The sequence below is a fragment of the Apteryx rowi genome, unplaced genomic scaffold (assembly GCF_003343035.1).
Source record: "Apteryx rowi isolate R43461 unplaced genomic scaffold, aptRow1 scaffold_57, whole genome shotgun sequence".
NCBI lineage: Eukaryota > Metazoa > Chordata > Aves > Apterygiformes > Apterygidae > Apteryx > Apteryx rowi.
In genome coordinates, this window is record NW_020450838.1 from 249,922 (window position 1) to 266,277 (window position 16,356).

The following is a 16,356-nucleotide window of genomic DNA, read 5'->3' on the forward strand; positions in this document are numbered from 1 at the left end:
ACAACAACCTTTGGTGAAACCACCAATCTCCTCAACACCCTTTCTAACCCCTGTGCCTACAAGTGTGGCTGATGTTCCTTGCTCCAAGACAAGGAGCAACATGAGATTTCAATGCATTAGAGCTTATCCTGTTCACCTACGCCAACGGTACCAAGCTATTCAGATCAGTCCTTACCAGTGGCTTGTTCTTGTTGTTCCTGACTGCTCACCCAGCTGCAGGCATTAGCAGTGTGATTCATTTTTTCAGATTTGCCAATGATGTCTAGTAGTCCTTGCGGAGCACAACCAGTGGAGCCCAGCTCACTGCAGGTCTGGGCGTCACCAGCTGCAGTGGGAACGTTTCGGAGGCTGAAACATCTCTAAGTCTCTCAGCCACATCGATTGTCCAGAAACGCCTGTGTCCAGAAATGCACATGTTTGTGCTACAGCATTTCTCCTGACTAGAGGAGCTTTTGGGTCTCTCTCCTTACCCTTATGCATATTTCCACAAACCCCATAGAAATAATCTTTGTGATCAACAGATTTCACCGGAAATTTGTCCAATGGGTTCAAAATTTATTAGAGGGCAGAGCACAAAGATGTGGACAATGTGAAAGGAAACCTTATTTTCTTAGGAAACTAAGTTAAAAAAATCTTCACCTATCACAAGGTGAATCCCTTAAGGATTTCTCTACAAACTTGACTTATAATAATTTTATTTTTATCTACATCTGTCAGCTAACCAGTTTTCATGCCATTTTTATTTTCTATTGTTCTACTTTGTTAATAAAAGTATCATGAGGCCCAAGTCAAATGCCCACAGAAGTCTATCACTGAGACACTAATTCCTTTATCAGCTGTATTATAATTTCATTAAAAAATATCAAGCTAGTTTAATTTTATTTTCTATAAATAGATTCTAAGTGGCATTACTTTCATGAATCTGATTTAATCCGCCGTTAGCTCAAGTTCTATATTAGTAGTTTCATTGTTATTCATGGAATCAATATACCAGGTTTGCAACTCTGTTTTATTAACTAAAAATGAGATGTAGCAAATTCTGAGAACTGCAATCTCTTCACCAAACCACAGGTGGAATAAGGAGATTTGACACTTAATCTTTTTACTGTTTTCATTTTTTAGGTCAAATGCAGATCCCAAAGTCTTTTCAGGATCTTTTGTTTATATCTTGTGGTGGAACACAGATACCCATTACTATGCCATTAGTAACCACATGAATTTTGACTACTGTAAGTTAGACAATTCTTCTAGTGTAAGAGACTCTGCTATGGAAACTTGCACAGAAATTGGAAAGCAGTCTCCCTAATGGACATGACATGGAGCATATTTGTGAATGCAGATCCCTTGTCCCATTGCTACTGGACAGAACCAGATGGTAGTCATACATTAACAGCTTTAAAAGTTGTCTTGGCAGCGAAGTCAAGGACCAGCTGTGCATGACAGCTGAACTGTACTTTAATTTTAGGTGTGAACCCTAGAGGCTGGTAATGACTCATAATGGGTATAATCTGAAGTTGCTCAATACAAGCATATATGTGCATGCACACGTGTGTGTCTGCTCATTGGCACATTGCAGTCAAGTTTAGCTATTGCTTCCTTTTCCTGAGGTGTGTTAGACACCACCTCCACAACCTATGAGATGGAGCAGTACTATCAGTGATGGCTCAGCACAGATCAAGGGTGTTTTTTACGGCTTTAGGATATGTGACTTCCACTTATGCACTTACGTAGTTCCCCCACTGCCTATGATGCAAGACAGTCTATGACATAACAGCTTGTTTTATTTTATCAATCTCTGATTCAGTGTTCTTTGGCTTTATTGTGCCTATTGCATGTGCATTAGGGTATTCAGAGATGTTTCTTCCCCTGTCCACTCTCAGCTGCCTCTGCAGTAATAACAATGCACGATCTTGGACAGTTCGGCATGTGATTAATAGCTGCTCAGATTGCTTTGGCAGTTTTAGCATACGCTAATTGGGCTAACAAGGTATTAAGTGCTCCAAGGTGTTATGAACGTGTTGTAAAATCAAAACCTCTGCTGTCAAATTCATTCATTGCTCATGGTCTGTAATTTGCTTGCAATGAGACTGCTCCATATGACAACATTCCAATAGTTTCTTCGCCTCTACTGTGAAAGACATTAGCACAAAAGCACAAAATGCGCCCTTAAGTGATATCACCTCATTTCTAGAGAAAGAATCTCAGTCATCAGACTCCCTGGTATCTTTGGAGAGTGTCAGGTTCCTCTCCAGCTGCATCCGGACAATCAGGTTGTGGTGGGCCCCTTCCCATGGGTTACTCTCAGCAGGCTTCTCTTAGGTGAGCACGGCACATTTGGCCACGTGGTTGCAATCAGTCTCCCGGAGGGTTGTGGCCCTGACAAGGCTTTGCCCATACATCTGCTCTGCAAGGGACCCCCATCCACTGCTTGAGGCTGTTCAGCCTGCCCTCCAGCTGTCACAAGTGCCCTGCATGCTCCATTTTACAGAAAGTCTCAGACAAAACAGTCAAGTGACTCTATACATAAGCTTACAGAACAGAGTAGAAAGTTCAGTATCACTTGTTCCCATTGCCAGTTTTGCTGAAACACTGATTTCTCCCGTTGACATAAGAGACAGGTTCACCTGATACCTTCTCCTGTTTTAGGTAGTTCTCTCTTACTAAAATTCACAACTCTTGTCATTTCCCTGGAACTGAGCAATTCATTCTCTTTTTTGCCCTCTCCCTGCCTGTTCCTTCTCCTTCCCCACTAATGCAAGAGTCTTACTCAACACCAAAACTCAAGTTAACATGATTTCTGCTGTCTTTTAAGTCAATAAAATAACAAAAACAAACCATATATCTTAGCCTGCTTACATTTTGTGTCATAAAATTCCTGCCTGCAGGTACAACTGAGCTGTACCAACCCAAGTCGCTAAGCGAGCCATTTACAGGACTGCGGGCATCCTGAAGACACAGACATTGTTATATCCAGGATGGAAGGAATCACAGGGAGCTGGAAGAAAACCTATACACATTCTTATATGATTAAAAAGGAGAATATATGCTAAGATACATAATCACAGCAGGCTATACTCATCTATCGGAGAAGATGGCTGAAATGGATTTGATTTGTATAATTATGGCTTTCCAGAAAGTTGCTCAATAGATTCTTACAGCCCAAACCACTATATACACGGTGACCTATTGATTTTGATGGATTATTCTTCATTGCACCAGAACTGAAATAGCCTAAGAGAATCAAGTTCTGCTCTGCCACAGTGGACTGAATTGAGAGTAACCTATTTGAATGCAATGGTTTAACAGATAGGGGAATTAGGCCTCCCTGAATATTTACAGGGATGAGTAAATCACTAGATGAAATTATATGTAGATGATGGGATTAAAGTGCTTCAATGAATAATCAAGTATGAGGAGCATCAATGAACAAAGTTCCTGGCAATAGAGAGGTCTAGCATTACATTCTAGCTGCATGGAGATATAAGGACAGAAAAGTTCACTGTTTTCTTCAAAAACTGAAGACGGAGTGAAAAAGTGCACAATATGTAGCAGACAGGAGAATAACATATGAAAACCACAGATCAGGTATGGAAATGATCACTCAGTCAAGAATACATTCTCATAAAATATAATCACCTAATAGCACATTTTAATGGAAATTCAAGATTAGTGTACAGACGATGACTTGGTTCCAAGGAACAGCTCTGACTGTAAATGGTAGCAATTTTTTATGCAATTAACACCCTCCCTTTAGTGGAAATAGGGGTGGCAGCAGGAAGGAAATGTTTAATCTTTGGATCTAAAAACATGACTCTCCCTTGCTTGACTAAAAGACCAGTGTTGGCTTACAGCCAATAACAGACTCATAAAACTCTCCAGTTTCAGGGGTGAAGGTTCAAAGCAATATCCTGCTTGAGAGGGGGGCCAAACTCAGGTCCCAGTAAAGTCAATCTCCATGTGCTTAAACGGGACAGGATTTGGCCTGGGCACATGATGAAGTAGCTTCCAAAAGCGGGGGTGGGAAGACACAGGCAGGTCTGCTGAAACACACATAGCTCACGTGTGCACTTTTACACAACACTTTTCCATGAGTGTGTTCTGCATTTGTTACATTGCAATTAACTAGCAAAGAAAACATCCATGTTTCTGCACCAAAAAGATAACCGTGACCAGTCAGACAATGGAAACGTGCTGCCCCTCAAACAGCTTTTGGAATAATCACTTGCTTTAACACGGTCCACCAGTTCAAAATGCTGGCTCTAACCTCACGATGTAAAGTAAATACCTTGGTGTTCAGACCACAGCCTAGCAAAGCTCATTTGCAAATCCAGCCTGTTCAGCAGAGCCTTGAATCTTGGGTTTAACTCTCACTGATTTCAAAGGACCATGAACACATGTCCAGCACTGAGCCTATATTGTGCGGAATCAAGGCTACACTTCCCTCTCTCTACCTGCTGCTCATGGGTTATGTTCATGACCAAACAGTTCGGCCACCGACCCTATGTGGTGAGCAGAGGACACGCGAGTCAGGTCCCACATCCGGTTGGTGCTTCCAGCAGCTTCTTCCCTCCTGCTCACTCACTACAGCCCCTGTAATGCACAACCGGGCTGTGTGGTGGGAATAGTTGCAGCTGGATAATCTAACACTCCTAAACCTTTGGGCTCCAGCAGTTTAAAGGAATGCACGGAACTTATTTAATCGTAAAAATCCATCTTACTGTAAGAGTAAACAGTCAGATAATACTATGTTTTACATACCCAAACATGATGCTATAAATAAGAAAAATTTTAAATAAGAGTTTGCAGCAAATATTCAAATCCAACGACAAGATTCTCTTGATTAAAAAACAAACCAGTATATTAATCTCCACTGCTATACTTTTTAACAACGTGAACAACAGATTCAAAGAACTTCTGAGCAGCCACAAGCTGCTTCTGCATTTTGAAAAAAGAAATAATATTAAATAGGCTTTTTAAAGGCTTGTCCTTCCTTTGCATGTTTTGATTCATACAGCACATTTTATCTGTAAGCTGGCATTCAGCCCCTGGAGACTTTATCTTTTTTTCCCCAACTCAGAAATGCTTCCAGACACAAAACAAGACCCTTGCTACACTGACAGACTTCTGGTTAAAACTACAAAGCATTGAACCAAGGCTCACTCAATGCTTTGCTGTGAACATAAACGACCCAGAAAAAAAGGAGAACACGGAATGTGATTCTCTCTCAGGACTCCTTGGTGGTGTGGTGGTGGCTGGCACTATCTACCAGGAGAAGTGATTTGCTATTGATGCAGGTAAATGCAGGTAAGGAGCTTGACTTCAGCTCTTCATAAGAAATTTTATTTTGATGAAACAACCTCGACATGGATTTAAAAAAAATCCCATAGTGAGGGGGTGCATTATCTATCATTTACTAACTTAAATACAGTCTAATTCACTGCCCATTTCCCTGTAACAAAGCAAAATAGAAAATCTATTTCTAAATCTTCCTGTATAGGTCATGTGCTGTGTCATTGGCATGGGATGCCAGGTCTCCCACCAGTCACTCAAGGTTCAACAGAAACGCTTTCTGCTGCTGCTTGCTAGCCTTGCTTGTCTCTTCACTCTACTTTCTCCACAGCTGCCTGAACCTTGTTACAGAACCCTGAATCACTCCTTAATAAAAATCAGGGTTTAAACTAAATTCAGCTTATTTGCTACTAAAATGAGATGCCTAGCAGAAATGCTATGTTGAAATCCCAGCCTGGAATTACTATGACCTTGGGAAAATATGCATTCGGATCCAGAAATGGTTTTGTGGCTCATCTTTAGCTTTTTAATGAATTGCTCTAAAAAAGTGATCCTAACATTCCTTGAACAGGTAATTTGAATCTATTTCCATGTGTAGTCTTTGTCTGATCCCTCCCAAATGGGTCAAACTTCTCTCTCAGAAAAGAAATTCACACCCTATCTGTGAAGGTTTGGCCCAATCTGAGTTCAAATAATGAAAGCAGGTGAATCTGGACCATTAATTAAGACTAAATTGAAGGCAGGGAAGACAAGATACACAAAAATGACATTTTGAGTCGTAGTACCATAAAAATATTGGGAAAAAATCTGAACAAACGCTATCCATTGATCTCCTAGAAGAAAGACTGCCCAGTGGCAGGAAGTGGGACTAAGAACAGAAATTCTCTCACCCCTCTAACCAGGACAGCAGTATGAAYGCTAGCAAATCACTTCTCTTTTCTGTGACCCAGTTTTCTCAGGCATAAAATGATTCTGACTGCTTTGCAGTAGACTTTGAGATCTATGAATAAAGAATATGAGATAGATGTGTCATGTAAGTAAAATCAGTTGTTCTTTTACAGCCTGTCTACATATTTATTAAATCAGGATTTACCATCTAAACAGAACCAACAGTCTGCTTTTACTGATGATAATATGATAAAGGTAAAAACTCTTCTTAATTTTGCCATATTTCAGGAGTCGTTTAATACTCACTTCACGGCCAATGGCTGCCATGATTTTGTTTCATTTTCCTCATTCATATAGATGGTGCCTTGAGATGTTCAGAATTGCTCCTTTATTGCCTCCCATCAAGAGTTTAGCTTAATAATTTAAGCTCGCTTTTCTTTGTTAGAATCATTTCCCCTTTTACAGCACAAAGAAATTTAGTAAAAGACACCTGATCTGTTGGGAGTAAAGAGAAAAGGATTTGCAAGGACGGTGTTCTAGTCCTTGGTAGTGGTGTTTTATACTGTTTTACATGAGGGGAATTATTTCCACTAAAGGTGATTGCAAATCCCTGCATACTGAGACATTAGCATCCCTCATGCTTGTTACTGAAATTAAAGCAGATAACTAAAATACTACAGAGCTGTTTTATCAAGCACTTATCCTCTTAAGTCACTACCTCTATGTTTTACATAGGGGTAGGATGCCCAGAAGAATGCTTTAGGGAATGTATAGGATAAAACATTTAAAGGTGAAGTGAAATGCAATGGAAAGCCCTGATTCATTAGGAGCAGAGGAGTACAGTGGCCGGCAGGGCAGGGCCTCACTGTCCGGGACCCACTGTCACGGGACGCGAGCAAGGGAGCAGGGCAGGCCTGGAGTAGGTGGTCAGGTCCGACCTTGAGTTCAGATCATAAGGTAATATCATGGCACTGAGGTGGGTCTGAGGCCATACCAGGAAGTCAATCCACAAGTCAGGGTTAGGATCAGGTCAAGTGACCATGGGGCAGGTCTGCAGTGATGAAGCAGGGCCAAGAGGTGGGCATGGCTATGGCTGAGCTGGAGACCAGCGCTGCTCTGACCCAGTCGGGGAGGCACTGGCAGCCCTGGGCTAAGCTTAAAGAGAGCCCCTGGGCCATGGGCAGGGGTGGGGGGAGAAGTCCCAAGTGAGGCTGGTATGGACCAGTAAGGCCTGTTAGTGCCCTCAGGGCCCTGGCAGTTACTATATTACTCCTATCAACGCAAATGCCAGGTTTGTTGACAGACTATGCAAGTGGTCTTGTTTCAGATCTGCACCCTGCAGACACATCTTGGCTCTCCTGAAACCTAGCAATGCTGCTCTTTCTCTCTTAAAAGACTTGAAACCAGCAAATGGAAAATGCTTTGTATATTTGTTTAAAAGACTTCCCTTTTGGCTCAGCTTTTACTGAACTATTTTTATTCATTTATTTTTCCCCCAAAGGGGAGATTGTTTTGTTCAAAGGCTGGAGCAAAATCCTGCTACTAGTGAAACAGCCCCCCAAACTGCTGCTGGATGCCTGGAAGGCTGGATGTGGTGCAGAGGTGCAAGAGGCTTGGGGCCAGGTAGCCACCCAGTGTACAGTGAGGCGGCTCCCTCGAACCCAGTGAAACACAGCTGGCTTACATCGGCTGGGCCATGCCCTGTTTTCCCTCTATTTCTTCAAACAGCTCATCCTTCCTGTCTTGCTTCTCTGAACCTAGCAGCTGCCCTACCCAGGGCCACAACTCTCACCTGCCTCCTTCCAGCCTCTTTGCAGCAGCACACAACTTCTTGCATTTCAGCTTCAGCAGTGTTATCTTCTTTGTGAGGTCTGAAGAGGGTGATAAAGTGCTCTTTAATTACACATAGGCTTCACACAATGAGCGGGTCACAAATGAGCAATCCAACGAGAATGAAAAAGGATAGATTTTTAAAGGCCCTTCTCAGTCCTGACATTTCTCTCCTAGAAAGATTCAGAGGCAAAGGTTTCATAAAGGCATTCAGTTGCTGGGGGGCAGCACAACTTCAGGGTTTTTGCAAAATAACCATGAGTAGCACTGAGACCAGCAACTCTGGAAGAATATGAAACCTCAGAGACATAAAAAAGACAAACCACAACACCCCACCCCACCCCATGCCCAAACTAAATGCTTCTGTTCGGACCTCTGTTAGATTTCAGCTGCAAAAGAAGGGAGGATGCAAGTGTTGCTTGTTCAGCCATTGCAACTAAATCCAGAAGGTGAATCACGAACATCAGTCCTTAGCTCCCAGCCCACACATTGCAATCAGCAGCGGTTTAAGGCAGTACAAAGCTGGGGGAAGGTACTCAGTAGCTGAATCTGCTATTGGCGAGGTATAGGGTGGCAGAGATGGGGTAGAGCCACCCTTTAAATTGCCCTAGCATGCTCTGGCAGCCTGCACATCAGAGGATCCACTGTGATGCTTGGTGCCTAGTTGTGAAGGCAAAGATCAGCCAGCTGAATGCCGCTTATCTCATTCTGTATTTAGCAACAGATACAGAACATTGCACTTCAGCTTTCTAAAGAGAATCAGTTAAATTCACAAGAAAATCAGCTCTCACTGCATTATCTGCAGCAAGCTAGAAAGTTAAAGTTTCTCTGTGTCTTTCAATTTACTTTCTTCTCTATATGAAAATGTTAAACTGATGGTTTAACAACTCCAACTCCAGTTTTAAAGAAACATCACGTGGTCTGGTCAGGGAAAGTGTTTTTTCCCTTGGGGAGACCCCCTGCTGTCTTTTTCTCTTGAATCCTCAAGATCACACAGTAAGTATTAACACTGGAAAACTTTTAGAACTAATAAGGCCAACTGAGGCTTGAGACCTGTGGGGCACAGCCRGTTCCCACCCTCAATTCTTCCTGCAGCCTCTGCAAGCTGAGAAGGCTCAGCACCTCGAGAGATTGTGCCCTAAAGACACAACAACAAACCCAACTGCCTCTTGTGAAAATAAATAACAACCAGCCGACACACAGCTTTTCTCCGCAAGGGTGGAAAATATGCATGTGTGGTCCAGCCATGTTCTTTCAGTAATTGTTTATTTGCAAGCATGGTCAGGAAGTGATGCTGTAGTGTCAGGAAAAATGAACCCATAGAGAAAAGGAGCTGTGGAGCTGCGCCATACATTTCACACCCGTCTGTTTCTCGCCCACACACACATTTGAAGAGGGTGATTTTGATTTTGATTGTTGGTGGTTTCTAAATTAATGTAAGATCCAAACAGAAAAATAAAGTTGATCTGGATAGCAGCAGCATGTGATTCTGGAAACCCAGGCGTGGGTGTCTCCCTCTTGGCTGTGTTGCTGGTAGCAAGACGTGACAGGAGGCAGCACTTGGTTCACAAGGTGGCAAGAATGAGGACTCCAAGGCAGATAAGTGCCTCCTGTGGCATTCTGCCAAGAAGACTTGGATCCAGAATAAATACTGCCTCATGTCACTGAAAAGACAGGGTGTTTGTGGAGTWGAAGTGACCAGAATAGATCTCCCCGTAACTCAAAGACTTTTCTTCCCTACTCTAGCTGGGGGTGAGAGAATGCAAACCCTTACTGGGATCTGAGAGGGAGCAGAAAACAAAATCATGGTTACTTTGGCTGGTGTGATCTCTTCCTCAGGTCCCCTCACATCTAACATCTCTGTTTCTCACATAAGCTCTCACCAGCTGTCTGCCCAGCTCTGTATTTTCCTATGGCTTGCCTTCCATGTTCCTCTGATTCCTTGCATCTCCTCCCAGTCCAGCCCATATTTATGTTCTTGAGATGCTTCAAGGGCCTAGCCATGATCACAGCTGCATGCGATCAGGCAACATACAAAGACCGAGATAGACATGGCCCTCCTCAAAGAGTTAAAATCAATTAATTCACCATCTGCCTGCTCCCTTTTGCCTATATTCTGGCATTGCACTGTTTTTGAGACTAAGTATTCTCTCACCATGCCATAAAGGCCCCTTCCACACGAGAATGTGTGAAGGGGTTTTATATAGGTTTTATATATAGGTTTGGATGGAGAAACAGTTATCAGCAGACAGCAAGCTAAAGAGAAGGAGGTGAGACAGTAGGGTGTGAAATTTTCCAAAGAACCGATCAGCTCTGGAGACTAGCAGTCCTGTTGAATTCACAAGAACTGATGAATTCAACACAGCAAGATCCAGCCAAATCTGGACAATAACTGGATACTATTAATAAAAACAACTTAATGAATTAAAGATGTTCTAAAAAATACTGGTTGTGAGCTGTGTCTTCCTCAGCTCAAATCCCTATCAGGACAAAGGGAATTCATAACTCCCTCCCCTTTGCCTCCTTCACACACACTTTTGTTTCCAGCATCAATCCTTTTGCTAATACTAACTTTAAACTTGGATGACTTCCAGTGTGTCCCAATGTCCTTGATCAATGAACTCTAACCATGTTGTTCAAAGACCTGTCCTGAACACTAATTTCTGATCACACCTGATCTTTTCTTCCCTTCTAGACAGTTATCTTGTGTTATCCTTATAAGCCCTTTATAGCTGGAAGCATGCCTTTCCAAGACCTTCTAAGTTCCTTATACAAACCTGGCACTTTACAACTAGTAAGTATTATCCACACAAAAATGATGAATTCCAAAAGGAAGAAATCTATGCCAACAAAAAAAAATATTGTTCCTCTAGAGGGATATATTTAATTCTGTACAGCCAAATCAAACAAACATGCTGTAATCACCAGAAAGAAATCTCAGAACAACAGCACAGGATAAATAAATACAAACTCAAATTCTTGGAAGAACAGAAGGAGAATGATCAGCTCTAGATGAGGAATAGCTTCTTGCTTAATGACAACGTGGATGGTACAACTTAAAGAGAAGAAATAAAAAAACAAAATACTCTTGAACACAAATGAGAATGGCCATAGGCATGACTCCAAAGTACAAACGGACACTTTCTGTTCCATTAAGTCCTCATTTTGGGGAGTGTGGGGGGGCATATATTCTATTCACTTTTTATTAACCCTCTTGTCGCTCCTATCAATAGAGAACTACAAAAATAGCATGCCACTGAACTGGGATATCTATTTCATGTCTTGTGCAGGCTTGTTCACAAAGTGGTACTTGGACCTTACAGACAGGAGTTCTCAACAAGTGCCAGTTTACTCTCATTAGATGTGACAAGGCAAATAAGTCTGAGGGCAGCCTGAGGGATCATCTCACCTGTCCAGTGTCAGTGCCTAATAATGTCATTCCATACTGCGGAAGAGCACAAGCGAAAAAGAGTTATTCATGGGGAGGAAAGGAAGGAATTAGTGAATAATTTACAGGTCAGTGAACATTAATTTTGATAAACAGTAATGAAGAAATGGCCTTTAAAAACTTACAGTTCAGCTTGCACTTCCATTAGCATATATTTGAAGGAAAAAGTAACTGAGCAACTTGATCTCTGATTATATACATATGTAATTTTGTCTCCCCATTAACACAGAATTTTGTTGGAAAAAGCACTGTTTCTGACTATCATGAAGAAACAGCTTCCCATTTAGTCAAAGATTAATTCAGATCTAGAAGCTCCTTGACCATTTGAAGTCAAACTCGCTTTCTAACAGTAGCATAAATAGAAACAAATCTTGACAACTTATTCTTTGAAAATCACAGAACATTTATTCAAGTCAAACAACAGCTGACCTCTCTTTAGAGCTGAAAAATAGAATATACTTTCATTCTGTGGAAAATCAATAATTTAGTCGAATTCTTTTATTTTAAAATGTACTAAACTCTTGGGTTGGTGATGTTTTTGAAAGAAAGATAGAGATTTTACTGCACTTACTTCCTCTTATTCTGTTTTGATTGCATCAAACTGATTCACTTAAATATCCTCATGACAAAGTCTTTCTTCCCAGCAGGTATCAAAACATTTTTTGTTTGGTTTCATAATAAAGATTTATTGATTTTGAGCATGATTTATTTCCTGTCATTTGATCTCATAGTGTAGTCCACAGCTGAGTCTTTCAACCATCTTTACCAGGGCAGCATTCTGCACCTTACTCCTGTATACTTTAAAAACACAGCCATCCTGTCTAAGGCAAGATCACATGTTCTTCAGAAACATCTTGTGATTGAGAGATCTTGTATTTGCAGTGAGCTTGGGATACTTCTTATATCAGCTAAGACGATCAGTAGCTGCATGCTATCTGCTTGTAAAAGGTTCATCAGCATATTAGTACAGAATCTGATTTTCACACTTCTTGGAGAAATAGAAAGGATATATCAAGTGGGCTGCTATGTAAACTATATTTACATTACATTATATTTAAATTTATTACATTATATTTAAATACCCTCACATATATATATGCTAACCCTTGGCAATTATAGCTGCATTGCTCTCAGGAGAGCATCAGTCGAAGGAATCCTATATATCTCTTTCATCATATGGAGACTTGACTTACATTTTCAAATGTTACTGATTTACTTATTTTCCACCAAAAGATGCATTAGATTGAAATGATCTAAGAATAAGACTGAAAGCAGACTAAATGTTGATCCTTATTTCCTAAATGAAAAAATCAGGCTGCCTACAGTATTTTAAAATCAATAATGACCTTTCTTTATGATATGGATAGCAACAGAAATTAAAATTTACAGAAGAATGTACATTATAAAAGAAGTGGAACATATCTGTGACTGGTATAAGTGCCAATTATGCACAAAAATGCTGAAAAGAAATCTTTCAGGAATCTGTTTCCCTAGGACTGTATTTTCCCTGTTTTTCCTAGGGCTGTATTTTCAAGGGCCTTCAGTTCAATCTCTTCTTAGCATCTAGTCTGGATTGATATCTGCAGTCATTTACAGGCGCAAGTAAAAAACTGGGAGCAGTGTTAAGAAATGCAGTAAAGAAAGTATCTGCTGCTTCTACACTGAAGAAAACAAACCTGTGAGTGCAGCTCAGTTGCTCTTCATAGAGCACCAGAGGAATGGCTTTCCTTCAGGGACAGGACTGTGTCCAAGCAGCTTGAGAGCAGAGTCCTACTGAAGCTCACCGGCATTTCAGAAATGCCAGCTGAGATATTTAAGATGCATGGCAAATTTCCTGCATGCCTTTTACTAAGTTCTTTATTGGGAATATTAGCCAGTGAGGAATATGATTTCTATTACCACAGACACTGCAGATGTTCCAAGTTTCCAGATATTCATTCTTTTTTGTCCATGGAATGAAACTGCAGGCTGCTCTACAATGACCAAACTCTTCATAGGCAGGAATAACTCAGCATTTTTTTTTCTTTCAGAGTGCATTAGGCATGTTAGAAACAATTACATTAGGATTAAAACTTCAATATCACATACTTAAAAACCTGGCACTGTTCATGTCATTTTAAATATCCTTTGAGAGGAGAAAGAAAGAACCCCCCGCAAAGCTTGCACTTTCTTCTTTCCTCTCTTTTGCCTTTGCTATATTTTCAGAGGGATGAAGACGGGGTGTGTGAAGCAAATGCTTAAATCTTCTGGAAGTCGCTTGCTAAAACTCAACTACCAAATAAAAAATGGGGGCCTCTGGTGAAATTCATTCACTTTCCTCACCCCTCGGGTGACCGCGGGGGGAATTATCCTGCTACACAGAATGATAAGAAATGGATTAGGCTCCACTACATGGCTAAGACTTTAAAAAGTTCCCTGGACAACCTCTATGAAGTTTGCACTGGTTCCCAACAGGTGCCATGTTTTAATAGCAGTGTGTTCATGTTCTGCTTTGTTTTCCGTTAGAACATACATACCTTTTCTGAGAAAGCCCTTTGAAACAAGATGGCCTGCCCACAGCTGCAACAAATACTTGCCGGCAGCAACAGGAAACAAATGCCCCTACTCTCAGCAGCACTTGGACCCCTGAAATGTCACTTCTCAGAGGCAAACTTCTTAATTGTCAATTTGTTATGTTTAGAAATGGATGACAGAAATGACAGATATCACTTAATTCCAAGCAGAATTAAACCTGGCTGAAAACCTAGGTTTGTAGGAAATATTTTGCCCTTGCTTTGAAATCTGATTCCAATYTGAATAAAACCAAAGTCCGTCTTTTCAAAGTTCAAAGAGAAACAGAAGGCCAAGGGCCCTGGATCAGTCCTGGGATGTTTGGGCTTTAGGCAGCATCAGTACTAATACCAGTGCTGGAGGAGCTGGAGATCTCCATCTGGAGATGCTACATACATTATCAATCCAACAAAGAACTGTCAAGTGACTCCAATTGCAGATGACAGGCGGGTAAATTCCTATGAAGTCACAGTGATGAGCATACAGACAAAAAGGTAATGTAAAACCTATCGTTTAAGCCCCCAAAACAGAGATTAAATTATACCAAGGCAGAGCGTCAGTCTGGCCCTGACTCTCTGATCAAGGGAGGGTTTTAGCTATTTGGACCACGTCTGCAACTGAGAGTCCTTCACGGGTGTCCACGCACCTTTGTGCAAAGGGCTGAACCAAGGTGCATGTTGCACTTCAGCCTCGGGACAGCCTCAATTGGAAATCTAAAGATGCAACCTAAGTAACGCACTGGCCTTCCCTTGTCTGTTTGAGTGTGTCATATTTCACTCCAAGAGAGCCTCAAGTTTTTCTTCTAAAAGGCTGAAAACCTTGAATGGAGGCAGGCAAAAACAGCCCTGCAATTCAGAAGTTGAAACATTTCATGATGTGGGCAGCATTGCATACAGAAAGCAAAGGGAAAATTCCTTATGCTTAGGAAAGAGAGAAAAAGAAATGTGCTACAGTAATATTAATGGGCATGAATGGTTCGAGAGGCAAGCTTATGTCACAGAGGGCATTGCCAGCAGGGATAAAACATCTTCCCTTATCAGATCCAAGCATCACTTYAGTGACTTCAGTTTCAGGGAACCTTTCACAGTAAAAAAGATACATACATTTATATATTTTCCGAGGAAAGGATTGAATTTACAGGGTTCCTAGCCAAGATTTAGAGCAAGAATTCAGAGGCAGTTTCCCTGAAGCTAAAGAAGTTTGAAGAAACTACCATTACCAAGGGAGATACATCAGCTTCTGGACGGACAATTTATTTACTTGATAAGATAAACATTTTGCTCCTACATGACAGTATCTTGAAAAGAGTTAACTACCTATAGCTGGTGAGCACTCAAGAAGGCTAATTAAAGTGCCAAAATGTTTTATGTCAGGATTTCTTTTCCTAGCTATCATGTTCTCCCTTTTCCAGGTGAGGGCAGTAAGAGCTCAGCGTGATAACTGCACTAATGCTAGACAATGTCAAAGCAGTACAAGTGTACCCTCGGACGTCATAACTCACGCTCCTTTTCTCTATTGTGTCTTGACAGGAAGAATACACTTAACGGTAAGTAGTCATTTTCTATTACATAAATTTAATTTTGCTTGTGATAACGTAATTCATCAGCCATTACAAGGGAGCAGCACTCCAGACAACGCACTATTGCATTCAGGCATGTTACTTGCCTGGATAGGTTCAGTACAGAATGACCACAACACTACTTATATAGATGAGACCAAATCAATGTCTTCCTTTCCCCTTCTGAAACTCTCAGTAGCTAAATTTAATCTAATTTATTGAAAATAAAATAAACATGTTGGAGGAGGAAATCTCTTCAGTCAATGCCCAGCCTCACCTGGCAGACAGCTCTACATATATTGTTTTTCACAGGGTTCCAGAAAACAGCAAGATTTTTAAACAAATGCCCCAGGTTCTGTATTTAAGTGACTCTGCTTTACCACCCCACTCTCAGGCTCTTCCTTAGCTCTCATGAAGCTGGAGTTTACATCAGTCCTTCCCCCTTCCCTCACATCAGCTGCAATCCAGCAGGGCCATGAACCATTGACAGAGTCACTGTCCCCTAAAAAGGGGTTTATATTCATCCAGTCCCCTGCCCACATACTGTAAAGACTCCAGGCCATAGTGATATATGCTTTGCACATACATAAGCACTGCCGCGGGTCAACAGCTCTTGCTGTCCCTTGAAATTCCTCCTATGCTGCAGTAGAAAGACGTCCCTTGCACAGGAATCCGGTATGATTCAATACAAAGTTGCCTGGCAGGGATGGAGAAGGCCAAAACCTTGATCATGGGATGCACATACTGCACCAGGGGGCTGGAGGACTTGGATCATTAGCTGCGTAAATCTGGC

General features: G+C 41.4%; 1 protein-coding gene across 1 annotated transcript in view; it reads right to left on the reverse strand.

The window, feature by feature from the left end:
* LOC112973832 (kalirin) overlaps window positions 1–16,356 on the reverse strand; it is a 267,351-nt gene that overhangs the window by 23,763 nt on the left and 227,232 nt on the right. The gene's annotated exons all lie outside the window — the stretch shown is intronic.